Here is an 8,276-nt window from a genome sequence, read left to right as displayed (position 1 = left end):
TGGTTTCCTCTCTCTCTCTCTCTCTCTCTCTCTCTCTCTCTCTCTCTCTCTCGATCCTTTGCATGATGGCCCACTTGATGCATGTTGTTGTCTAAACATGGGATGTCCACATATCCAATAAATGGGGCCACCTTGCTGTCCATTTTCAAGCCACCTGGATGAAGGTAAAACACTAATATTGGCCTAATCTAAGGGCCGTGTGACCCACCTTATGGACCCCCCATCGTGATGTGTGTTTTATATCCATGCCGACTACTCGTGGGGCCCACCTTGTTGACGTCTAGTAGCCAGCTGGACGGTTCAGCACTGTTGGTACCGTCTAGCAAGCTGGATGAAGAGAAAATACAAATATCAGCTTTATCCATAGATGGTGGGCCACACGTAGACCCACCTTAATTTTTACATGGTGACTCCACTGTTCAGCAGTAAGGACGGTGGGTTCCACATGTTATATGTGTTATATCCACCCCTGTCCGTCCGTGGCCCACCATGATGTACGTATGAAATCCACACCGTTCAGGCCATGGGGCCGCATGGTGTTTGTGTTTAATCCATACTGGTCATCAGAACTAGGGACTGCCTTAATGGCACCCGTGTGGACCCGCCATGATGTAGATGTTATATCTCCACCGTCCATCTGCTGGATGGTAAATTCCACCCTGATGCATGTGGTGTCCACATCGTCTAGCTGATTGGGATGATGGGACCCACCAGATGTATATGTCTATCCACGCCGTCCATCCAAGCCGGGGGGCCTACCATGACATATGTATTCTATATGTGCCGTCCAGTGGCAGTGTGGTCCACCTGATGTGTTTCATCCATGCGGTCCAGTGGTAGTAGGCCCACTGTGATGTATTTTATCCATGATGCCAACAAATGTGGACCCCACCGTGATGCATTTCACCTACATCGTCCAAATCACGTGGGGCCTACCTTGATGATGTGTGGGTCATCCAGTCCGTCTAGATGTTTGGGGCAGTGCTGGACACACCATGATGTACGTGCTATATCCACGCTGTCCAATCCCTGGACGTGGGCCCACCTTGTTGTGTATATAAGTTGTCCATCCGTTTTACTGGATCATGGTTGCCCCATGTGATGAGGCCCATTGTGATATATGTGAGGCCCATGTGATGAGGCCCAAGGTGATGTATATGAGGCCCATGTGATGAGGCCCAAGGTGATGTATATGAGGCCCATGTGATGAGGCCCAAAGTGATGTATGTGAGGCCCATGTGATGAGGCCCAAAGTGATGTATATGAGGCCCATGAGATGAGGCCCAAAGTGATGTATATGAGGCCCATGAGATGAGGCCCAATGTGATGTATGTGAGGCCCATGAGATGAGGCCAAATGTGATGTAAGTGAGGCCCTTATGTGAGGCCCATTATGGCGTATATGAAGCCTATAAGATAAGGCCCAATTGTGATGTATGATTCCACTATATTTTATATATATATATATATATATGATAGTGTTTATGATGCCCATCCATCTCCTAGTTGGCATAAGGACCTTAGGCGCCCATTATAGGATAGATTCTAAATGGGCCTAGCCTTGGGAGCAATGATGGGTAAATGTCCACATTGTAGGAGCAATGGTGGTTAGATGTCCACATTGTGATCCTCCCTATGGCCCATTGATAGGCCCATTCTCATCTCTCTCCCTAGTGGGCTAACCCAAATTGATGGGCCCCCATTATTATTAGTATGATCCATTTCACCTTAGTGGGCTATCCTAAGTCATTAGGCCCCATTGATGTTAACATGATCCACCTCATTGGGCTTACCACAAACCGTTGGGCCCCTATTATTGTTGGTGTTTCCATCATGCATTGTAGATTTGTCCAAGGTCATAGAGCCCACCATGTGCATATCGGGCCCATTGGGAAGCCCAGTTTGCTACGTATCGAAATGGGCGAGGAAGCCCACTCCTTATCCCTAGGCCCATCCTTGTTATGAGGAGAGTATATCATTACCGTAAATGGTAGGATCTGCGATGTCAGATTTGGTATATCCACAGTTGAGGACTGACCTCCATGTTGTGGGTCTGTTATCCTTCTATGGACCCCGCCATAAATATAGGCCGATTATCACTGAGTATGTGTTAGCATAGCATTATGATACATGCTTATACGCATCATTCGCATGCTTGTTATGAGAAGTAATTGATCATAGCATATGTCATTGGGCAGATTGTTTATGAGACTCCTTGATAAACGGAGTGGCCCTACATAAGTGCGCAATACATGCAGGATTGATGCATGATTGGATGGTGTGACTCATGCATCTTGCATTATATGTTATGATTACTATATGCCCTAGCGACATCAGGGCTGTAGCCTCCACAGGTATAACGTGGATGGCAGGATTAAATACCAAAAATACTTGTTAAAGCACGAAGGCGACATAGATGTCCTAGGGTAAAAATCCTCAAACCTTATGGTATCAAGAGGATGCTCCAACGTCGAGACCGAGTGGAGGTATGAGCGCACAAGCATCGAATACCATTAGGCCGCGTCTCCCACTATTTCGTGGTTGGTTAGAAGGGGGTGCTGGCTGAGTCTAACTAGCTCATAAATGGGTCTGCTACCGACCTGTCGGGTAGATGTTGACAAGCTACTAGTCATGCGGGTAGTGAGGTCTCTTCCACTTACATGGTTGCGCATCCAGTTGGGGTAGCGATCTGGTGTAGAGTGTATTAGACCTCGGTGATATTTCAGAGATGAGCTGTATTATTATGTAGATTCAGATGAGGATTAGTATGCTTGAGTTGCATCTCACATATGACATTGGCCATATAGGTCTCGCATTACACGGCCTTGGTATGACCGACAGCATTCATGCCTTACATCGCATGACCTTAGTGTGGTCGATAGCATTCATGTCTTACATCGCATAGCCTTGGTACGGCTGATAGCATTCATGGACTTATCAGCATATTTCCGCATTACTCTAATATTGCTTTCTAGGCATATATACCTTACACACACACTTAACCACTCTCTAAGCTTTCTATAAGCTTATGCATGACCGTTGCGTATAGGTGATGTTAGGACGCCACAACAGCATTGAGATTGGAGCGCGCAGCTATCTCTTGGAGCTTTTGAGAGTGATATTGATATTGTATTTCCCTTATGCATTGTACCTAAAGTTTTAAATTATAGTGGATTTTGTGATGGTGTTCTTATTATTGTTCGTGGGTTATGCTTGTGGTTATGCTTATTATGAAACAAATTCATGTTGAAAATCCTCCTTGTAGGATCCCGGGATCGGAACCTGGTAAAAGGGTGTCGGGAGTCGAGAATGGGGTACTACGGAGGCTGTCGGCGCCAGATTCGACGATCAGGAATTTTGTGAGCCCAGTTTTCGAGTTTGGGGCGTGGCAGATGGAGCTTGATCTTTTACTAGAACATGAGTTGATCTTGACTTCATCTTGTCTTTTAAGCTTGATCTTCTGCTAAAACTTTAGTTGATCTTGAGCTTGATCTTCTATTAGATCTTAGACCAAGCTTAAACTATGATGCTAAACCAAATTGAAGATCCCTTGACAAATTGTTTTGACTAAATGAAATTTGACAACTAAAGTGTGCTTTAATCATTATGGCACTTATAATAAGTCTGAAAAATAAAGGTAATCTAGCTCAATCCGACCCAGAGGAAGGAGCAAGCATCAAGGGATCATTTTGCCTCAAACTCCAGTTGATGCGATGGAAGTACTACTTTATTGTAGACTTTTGGGTTCGGGCTAATGAAGCCTGTGATACATGCAAGGACTCCACTTTGTCCTCCAGTGCAAATAGTCTTTCATCGAACTAAGAGGGATGGTAGTCAGAATTAGCTGGATTATCTGAATCGTCCAACTCATTAAAAATGTCATCCATAGTTGTATTTTTATTTTATTGCAACATTTATATTTATTTTTTAATTTTCTTTTCATGCATTTTATAATTACAAATAAACATAAAAATAATTACAAAGAAAAGAATAATCATTTAACATTACACAATCCAATATCGTGCTTTAGACTTGAAAACTAAACTTTGTCAAGTGGCTTAATCAGTATATCTGCAAGCTACTTCTCAATTTGAATGTATTCCAGCATGATAGATTTCTCTTCAACTAATTCTCGAATATAATGGTATCATATGTCGATATGCTTCGTACGAGAATGTTGAATTGGATTTTTAGAAATATTAATTGTGCTTGAATTATTGTAATATAAAATCATCGTATCTTGCATAATTTCATAGTTAGATAACTTTTCATCCATATTAGTTGAGCGCAAGCATTTCCTGGTGCAATATATTCAGCTTCAGCAGTTGATAGATATACGAAATTTTATTTCTTACTGAACCAAGATACTAAGCAGTTTCCAACATAGAAACATCCACCGCTGGTAGATTTTCTATCATCAATATTTCCTACCCAGTTTGTATCTGTATAACCAAAAATTTATACAGACATATCATGTGGATACCATAGACCTAAGTTCGCAGAACTTGCGACATATCTGATTATCCGTTTAACAACAGTTAAGTGTTTTTTAAGATCAGATTGATAACTAGTACATATTCCAACACTAAATGCAATATCAGGTCTACTAGCAGTTAATTATAGAAGCCTACCAATCAAACTTTAGGATAGTCGAGAGTCTACACTTTTACCTGATTCATCTTTTGAGAGTTTAAGAGTCGTACTCATTGGAGTATTAAAATTTTTACCATACTCAAAGATAAACCTTTTTACAAGGTTCAATGCATATTTGGTCCATGAGATGAACATTACATCTTCAAGTTGCTTGACTTCTAATCTGTTAAGTGTCAAATATTGCATTTTTTTCCCCATTTATATCTTGGTTTTATAAACATGATACTGCTTAAAGGTATGTTTTGTGCATGTTTATGTTGTAAGGTGAATCTAAGAGCTTGGATTGAAAAGAATGTTAAAAGCATGGATTTGATGTTCAAAGAAACACCAAGGCAAAAAAAAGATCTTTGGAGACTAAGATTGAAGATTTAAGACCCCCAAGATTCAAGAAAACCAAGTGGAGAATGAAGGAAGTCCAAAGAACAAAGTGTTGAATTACACTTCACTGACTGTGTCATCGACCATAGTTCAATGACATTGAAGTCATTGTTCGATGACACCGAACATAGGTCGATGACATTAAATTTTTACATGAAACTTAAGTTGGTCGCTAGACAAATTGAAGATGCTTTTCGATGGCTCGAGGAACTGTTCGATGACTCGAAGTCGTGCTCGATGACATCGAACACCGTTCGATGGCATCAAAATTTATGAAGAATTTTGAAGCAACTCGCTGGATTGTTTTGGACACATTCTCAATAGATCGAAGACCCTTTGATGCCATCGAAAGACTTCTCGATGACATCGAAGGAAGGTTTAATGACACAAGAACTTACACAGTGCGAAAGACGTTACATAGTGCATAAAGGCGTGATTCCCAAAAATCAACTTACGTTCGATGACATCGAACTCATTACGCAGAGTTATGCTGGCTGCGTAAATTCAGGCGGTTTTGCGAAATCGATCAGACTAGGCTATAAATATAGGTTTCCTATGGACATTTTAGGATATTTAGGGTTTCAAGGAGTAGAGCCAAAGGGTGGAGGAGACTCCCAAGAGTTTTTCTTCTTTCCTAGTTTATTTTTAATGCTTTCTTCTAAGGTTTTAGACACATCATGTCTATGGTTGGCTAAATCCCTTAGCTAGGGCTAAGGGGTGAAGATTTTAGCATGATTAGGATGTTTTTCTTGTTTGATTCTTGTTCTTATTGAACTTCTTTTATTCTAGTTTGATTTTTAAGAAATACTTTCATTTTTTAATGGTTTGTTGTGACTCAAATTACAATAGATTTGAGATAGCTTTAAGTATCTTCTTTTCTTATTCGAGATTATGGGATTGGTAAATCCTATTGTTCTCCATCGTCCCCTAGGCATGGTTGGGTGATGGAATCCCTTCCAACCTCGATAATTCTTCTCCATTGAGAATTAGGTCAATGAAAGTTCAGATTTGATCTTATTGATATATCTTCCAATTGGATAGGATAGGACTCCAATTCCAATTGTGTTCCTGGAATCAAATACGAAAACATCCTGATAGCTATAAGTGGATCCTTCGCACCCTAGTTCCCACCTTCAAATTCACAAGTCTTAATTAAAAAATTCAAAATTACTTCCTTATATTCCGGGTTTTAAATTTAGATCTTCTTCTAGTTCTGATTCTAGTTACTTTTTAAATACACACAAGATTAGTCCTCGTGCATTCAACCTCTGTCTTACCAAGATTATTACTACATCGTGACCCTACACTTGGGATTGTGAACAAGTTTTTGGCACCGTTGCTGGGAACTAATGGCTGTGTTTTTCTGAAATTGATTAGTTTTGGGATTAGGTTAACATTAGGGTTTATTTACTTTCTATTTTTAGGTTAAAATTTTCCTAATTTATTTTTTGAAACTAACTTGTTTTTCTGTTTTGTAGGATCCTAACATAGAAATTTCCAATTTGGTAACCTCTTTCGAATTCTCTCTCTTCTTTCTTTTCTAGCTTTCTTATCTACTTTAAGTTTACTTCTCTTTTAAGTTTAGGTTTAGTTTCTTAACTTGAGGGCTGAGAGTGTTTCATGCTCAAGTGGGTTCGTGACAACACTCAACGTCTCTTGAGCAAAGGAGGATTGGTCGAAGGGTTATCTTTCCATCACGAGATTAGACACCACCCAAGATCCTCGGAGCTAATTAAAGTGATGGTTGCCAATCAACCGGCCAATCAACCTGTAATTCAACCGCAACCTTTGGTTGAGGAATTTCAGAATGAGAATGAGGTGCATCAAGCACCCCCGCCTCGTACTTTATGAGACTATTTACAATTGGCAAAGGTGAGCACACCTTCATGCATGGTTTTTCGAGAAAATATAGGAAACATGGGTATCAAGACAGGAGAGATCCAACTCGTTCCAAAGTTCCATGGATTTAAATATGAAAGTCCATATTTACTTATGAAAGAGTTTGATAAGATCGTACCCACTTTATATTTTCCTAACGTGTCTGAGGACATGGTTAAACTGAAACTCTTTCTCCTCCATGAAAGAGAAAGCTAAGACGTGGTTACACTCACTATGTCCACGGTTTATTAGTAGATGGAACGACATAACAAGGGAGTTCATAAAGAAAATTTTTTCATATCATAGAACGAACACCCTTAGAAAGTCGATCATGAATTTTGACCAAAAGGAAGGTGAAACATTCTTCCATTGTTGGAAGCGATTCAAGGATCTTGTCAATTCATGCCCACAACATGGTTTTGAAATGTAGCGCATTACAATTTTTTTCTATGATGGATTGATATCTTCCATGCGCCAAATAGTTGAGACAATGTGAAATGGGAAATTCATAAATAAAGATGTCAATGATGTGTGGGATTATTTTGACAAATTTGCTGAAAACACATAATCATGGGACATCTCCCCAAGACCAAACACCATGTCTAAGCCTACTCAATCAAGGGAGGGGTGGAATCTACTTGTTGAAAGAGGAAGATGATATAAATACTAAAGTGGCTAGTCTCACAAGGAAACTTGAGGCTATGGAACATAAGAAGGATAAGGCGAGTGCTTTTTAAGAAGTTCTAAACGAACAATCGAATGTCGTAAACAACTAGAGGTCTTTAAAAAGAACCTCCCCAAATACATACAATTCCAGTTGGAGAAATCATCCAAATTTCAATTGGAGGAATGGACAAACTGCCACTCCTCAAGGGATCCTTAACCAATTTTTGGATCAAAGGAAACCTTAAGAGGATCCAGTTCTGAAACATATTCAAAATCAAGAACTTTTTAACCAAGGTATGCTACAAGCCTTTCAAGACCTTACAAAGGCCATACAAGGACTTAAGACAAAAAATACAATTAGGGACAAAGGGATGCTTCTAGTTCAACCTCTCCCCAACCCAAAGCCACAATGCGAAATTAGCGACCCAAGCTCTTCACATCAGATGGAGCAAGCTAAGTCTATCACCACTCTTAGGAGTGGTAAGACAATTGATAAATCTATTCCAGTAAGGGCTGAAAAGCCTAAGGACCCGGAAGTAGATGCAACTAATAGACCTAACAATGTTCCACATGAGTTAGAACCAGAACTTTGAACTAAACCAATTATTCCATTCCCCCAATGGTTGATTGCACCAAAACATTTCTCTAACTCTCAGGACATTTTAGAGGTGCTTAAACAAGTGAAGGTCAACATCCCTCTAT

At 40.2% G+C, this 8,276-nt stretch overlaps 1 non-coding gene across 1 annotated transcript; it reads right to left on the bottom strand.

Moving 5' to 3' along the window:
* Window positions 1-7,221: 7,221 nt before the first annotated feature.
* Window positions 7,222-7,328, bottom strand: LOC131219631 (small nucleolar RNA R71). The gene has a single exon (XR_009158279.1). It is a non-coding gene; the product is annotated as a small nucleolar RNA R71 (small nucleolar RNA).
* Between the last annotated feature and the right edge of the window lie 948 nt (window positions 7,329-8,276).

Source organism: Magnolia sinica, chromosome 11 (genome assembly GCF_029962835.1).
Source record: "Magnolia sinica isolate HGM2019 chromosome 11, MsV1, whole genome shotgun sequence".
NCBI lineage: Eukaryota > Viridiplantae > Streptophyta > Magnoliopsida > Magnoliales > Magnoliaceae > Magnolia > Magnolia sinica.
Note: the sequence above shows the minus strand (reverse complement) of the source record. Positions and strands in the feature narration are given on the sequence as shown.